The sequence below is a fragment of the Sinocyclocheilus anshuiensis genome, unplaced genomic scaffold, assembly GCF_001515605.1.
Source record: "Sinocyclocheilus anshuiensis isolate Anshui unplaced genomic scaffold, SAMN03320099.WGS_v1.1 scaffold758, whole genome shotgun sequence".
NCBI lineage: Eukaryota > Metazoa > Chordata > Actinopteri > Cypriniformes > Cyprinidae > Sinocyclocheilus > Sinocyclocheilus anshuiensis.
In genome coordinates this window covers 861,032-866,701 of record NW_015548126.1, presented here as the reverse complement: position 1 = coordinate 866,701, position 5,670 = coordinate 861,032, and the positions used below count along the sequence as shown (strand labels likewise).

The 5,670-nt window shown below is 34.3% G+C and overlaps 1 protein-coding gene across 1 annotated transcript in view; it reads left to right on the top strand.

Moving 5' to 3' along the window:
• LOC107704744 (neuronal tyrosine-phosphorylated phosphoinositide-3-kinase adapter 2-like) overlaps window positions 1-5,670 on the top strand; it is a 42,877-nt gene that overhangs the window by 18,042 nt on the left and 19,165 nt on the right. The window lies entirely within an intron of this gene.

Genomic DNA, 5,670 nt, shown 5'->3' with positions numbered 1-5,670 from the left:
TATATATTGTTTTAGTCAATGTAAAATCACCAATAACTGGATTAACCTTTCTTAAAAAAACCCTTCATGTATATGAATAAAAACTCTTAAAAACAGCTGAGAATTTGCAATTGAAAAAATTAGAAATTGGGGAAATTGCATTCACCCACAGCAATTTATTTATAAAAAAACAAGCAGTTAACATTTTCACTCAAAACTCCATATTAATTAAGCACTAATCTGAATATATGTTGTTTTTAATCTGAATAAGTGCTCCCCCTGAGTGACTGTAACAGTTTGACTGTTATGGCTCTGCCTGAGGCGAGAAATAGCATTACCAAGGTGTCCATCGAGTGGACTGACCTGCTTTGAGAAGGACTTGATACACACTTAACAGCAGCACTGCACACTTGCAGACTATAATGAGTCAGTGTCAGACAGTGCAGTCTTTTTACATAACGGGAAATGCGCACAGATAAAAGGTCACCAGACATATATTCGCTTTCACAGACACCTGTAAATACACCCAAGAATCTTTCTAGGAACAGGTGACATCGACTCTCTGTCCTCCTCTGACTGGTCACCCTGAGCCAGCAAAAGTGCTCTGATTGGTCGCCTGCTGGCTGCAGTGTCATTATGAATGGGGCAACATTCTCGGCCTAAGTGTTTTACCGGCAGTGACAGCTTCAGACAGAATTAACCAAAACAAGAGCTACAAGGTCGACAAGCAGGAAACTTGAGTCGTGATTCGCATTCACAACATGCACACAAAATTGCAAAACACAGTTTGAGTTAAAGCTGAAACAAATAATATATACACTTTCGGAAAAAAGGTACAAAACTGTCTGTCACTGGGGCGGATCTCTTTCAAAAGGTACTAATATGTACACTTTATGGGTAAATGAGATGTACCTTTTAGCTTTTGTACCTTCAATGGAGGTTTATACCTTTTTTGTTCTATTGCAAGCCTAAACAGACAAAATGTGCTGCTCTAGGCTGTTTTATATTATACAATTAACAAATGCCTCAGAGACCTTTACTATTCCACACACACTCATTTCCACACACATTAGCCTTCCTTTAACCCTTAACTTGATCTTTACTGATCCCACTCAGAGAGCTGAGCTCATTCAAAGTGCTTTTCTTTCAAATCCAAAGCAGAAGCACACATTACAACATGCCTAACCCCACTCCAACACTTGACCTAATTTTTCAATGTTCGCAACCTCATTTAGTGTACATTAACCCTAAAAACATCAACCGGCTCTTTGCAGTGAAATCTGAAACGCAGCCAACTTCACTGTACTATATACAGCAGCACATCAAACCTTTTAGCATATCTCAAACACATGCAACCTCATTTTCTACTCATTTTCTACTCGAGTCAAAAAATGTAAAATATTAAACAATTTAAAATATCAATTTTCTAATTGAATTTATATTTTAACCCGAGAAAAACGTTTTAGGAAAAAGTTAGTTTTTTCCATGTCTTTACATTGTTTAGAGCATTAAAAATAATGTAAAAAAGTATATATATTAAAAAAAGGTATTTCATTCATAAGTTATGCTATGTCCTCGGTAGAGGACATCGGGACTCAATTTCTTTAAAAAAATAAAAAGACATGAATGAACATGAATAGGCAAAAACAATTGATTTTTTAAATCACCAATACATTTTTAGTTTTCAAGATTTTTTATCATGCTTTTTATAAAGATGATTCTCAACTATGTTATAACAGAATGATTCAATATACTATTTTTCTTTCTGCAAAATGTGTGTAAAATGGCCATAAACGGGTTTTCTCATTATATACAATGTATCTATAAACTAAATCTAATTTGCATATTAATGTGTTTTTGGGGCAACATGTAATGAAAAAACAAGTGTAATAATGGGAGTAATAATTGACAAGATTTTCATAATAATATATAATATTTCATAGAATATAGAAATATAATTTATTTCCCTGTTAATTTGTTATGTCTCCCAAAATGCGTAATAAACATGCCTTTAGTCCCGGTGTCCTCATATGAGGACATGTATGAAATCAATGTCCTGTTTCGTAACAGAAAGTCATATTTTGATTTGAAACCCCATAACATTTTCCTGAGATGTTGATTTATGACACACAGTTTAAAAATTAGTCAGATTTAAACGATAATTACAAAATATGATCATATTTCCATAAGAGTGTCACTAAATTAATTTCAGACATTTTTGAAGACCAAGGAGAGGGAGTGGTCATGGTGAAACATCCAAACCTTTAGTATCTCTGAAATGCCCTGAATGTGCTCTGTTCAGGACATCCAGACTTAAAACTGTGGCATGTACAGTCTCAGAGAAATTCACAAAAATATAATGTCCTCATATGAGGCCGCAGGGTCTTAAGAGGTTAAAATATAATTTATTCCTGTGAGGGCAAAGCTGCATTTTCAGCATCATCACTCCAGTCTTCAGTCACATGATCCTTCAGAAATCATTCTAATATACTGATTTGCTGCTCAAGAAACTTTTCTTCTTATTATCAATCTTAAAAACAGTTGTGCTGCTTAATATTTTTGTGGAAACCATACATTTTCAGGATTATACAATGAATATAAAGTTCCAAAGACCAGCACTGAAATAGACATTTTTAACATTATAAATGTCTTTTTTTTAATCAATTTAATGCATCCTTGCTGAATAAAAGTATACATTTAATAATTAAATTTGGTGCTCAAAAAATACCCTACCCCTTCAAACACATATAAACCATTTCTCTTTTCTGCTTTTAGATTATACCCAGAGCTTATTTTTAAAATCATATAGGATCTTGATGTCCGAGTAATGATCTATACAGAGAGATTGTGTTTGACTCACTTAGCCTGAGGCTCTGTGGCATTTCCACCACACCAAGGGCCACAGATTATTCCTCCAGAGGAGCCTCAAAAAGCTCAACATCTCTCCTCCTTCTCTTCTCTCTTTCACCCTCGAGCTCCACACTACATACACTTCCCCCATCTCTCATCATTTCCCACCCCAGTTTGGCACCCTTTCTTTTTTTCCTCATTACAATCCTGTCTTTTATCTCACTCATTTATGCATTCCCTTTCTCACAGACCCACCCACTTTTTCTTCTAGCCTTCTTAATTTATACATTAATGCTATAGAAACAGAATTCTCTTTCTATTCTTACTGTGGTATAAAAATAGCATCAGATGGTATACTTCAAAGTATACTATGAATTACCATGCTAAATGTCCAAAAACATGGAATAACCATAATACATGTACAAAATAATATTGTAATACCATGTTACTCTGCATACATTTGATTATATCCCACTTTTTCCCTCCATATGATTCCTGTTACAAAAAAGCTATGGTGGTACCATGGTACAGTGATGATATCAGATGATAAAACCATGATACTTTGATAAATACCATAGTATTAAATGATTTCCATATTCAGAAACATACTAACATAAAAGATATTTCAATTTAATCAAAACCACGGTATTACAACGACACATGTCCAGAAAATATATTCTAGAAAATTTCTCCTCCGACTTTACTTTTTCTGCTTTTACCGTGGTAGTACCACCATGGTACTTTGATATTTATCATAGTACTGATTGACCACCATGCTCATATACCATGATATTTAGGTACTTCAGTTGAATTACTATGGTTAAATGTGCAAAAAACATGGAATAACCGTGGTATATGTACAAAAACATGGTAATACTATGGTACTCTACATGTTGGTGACATGGTATAATGATAGTATCAGATGGTAAGTAGTTCTTTGATATAAACCATGATATTAAATTATTACCATGATTACCGAATTCACATGGTAAACTATAAATACCATGGAATTACTATGGTACATGTCCAAAAAAATATGGAAATGCTGTAGTGCCATATTTAGAAAACATAGCAACCCTCTTTCTTCCTTTGTCTGATCCCTTTGATCTTTCTAAGCATATGTGACTGCTTGCTTGTGTATGTTAGTGTGTGTTATCTTCTGCCCTGACCTATAAGAGAACACGTATGTCCTATATATAGAGAGAGAGAGAGCTACTGGCATACATGCAAACAAACCTCAATAAATCATGAGCAGTGTTCTTTAAACAGCATCATCTTAAACTTAATGACATGTGGCATGTGGCGTATATCTGTGCTGTATATCTCATTGGCGGGGACTATTTCACCTCTAATTTAGAGGGAAATCAATATAAATGCATTATCGTACACATACAAGCACAGATAAACATCTGTATTAAATCAGCAGTGTAATACTAGACAACAGATCCAGCATTTGCTACATCCTCTGATGGGAAACAACATCACAAGACTGCTTCTGCTTCAAAGAGAGAGAGAGGGAGAGATGGATGTGTTGTGAGAGGAAGGTACATCATGCACCTGCTGTCCTCTGGAACACAGTGCCCTATATTTTCCCGTGTCACAGTCATCAAATTCACTTACAACACACTCACTCACTCACACACACACACACACACACAGATGCATTAACACACTTTCCACAGGCATGTTTCCACACACCAGTGTTTCCTACAGGATTCTGCTTCTGCAGCAAGGGGCATTGGCACCAACCATGAAGAGACCTAACAATTTGCTAAACAATAGCAGTACCATTTTTGCGAACATACAATTATGTTTTAGTTACAAAAAACCCCTCTGTTGCTACATTGCGTCTCTACACGTCTGTATGGATTCATATTTCTGTGGAGCCCTGCATATGACATACAGAAAAGAACAGATATTGTGGCCACGAATGAAGAATTAGTTCTCACAGAATATTTTAATATGTGGCTATTTATTATTATATTATATTATTATATTCGTGGCTATTTATTATTATTTTGTTCCCTCATTTTAGTTAAATCATGGCCACCATTCAGTTAAAATGGGGGAACAAATTAATAAAGCATGGGAATACATTTCTGCCTCAGACTAAATTAAAAAAAATGCAACTTTATATTTCACAATATGACTTCAATATATTACAACTGCATATTAATTTATCATAATTACAATTTTATATCTCAGAATTGATTTCTTTAGAACTTGATTTCTGACCATTATAACCTTGTTGTTTCTCACATTTGTGACTTTATATTTCACATAAAGTATATAATTTATTTAAAACCTTCTCACAAATATTTAAAAAATAAATCTTCTCTGTTGGACTAGGTTCAGTTTTTTTTTTTAGCTTACGTGCCAATGTATTTTTCATTTACACACATTTCACTGCTTTTTTGCCAGTCTTTTATTTAATTTTATTTGCCCTTTAAAATCTTAAATGATTCCCTTTGAGCTAAATTGACCTGTTTCCCTTACATAGTCTTTATATTTCATTCTTTAGTGTGAATACGCATTTAGAGTAAGGGTGCAGTAATTATGTTCAACTAAATTTATAAATAACAGAAGTATATAGGAGGTTCTTAGAAGGTGTACAGGTTTGTGTGCATGTGTGTAAATTTGCTGAGAGAATGCAAGTCACTGTCCTCGATCGTTCTATCACTTGGGTGAGATGCTGTGATCTCTCTGAGTCTTTTTTGAATGATAAGTGAAATCATTTTGTCATTCTTGCTGACTTTTCATCTGTGTATCACAGAGTTCCACCACAAAGCTGATATAAACCCGTCATGTCCTTTACATAACATAAACCCATCCACACACACA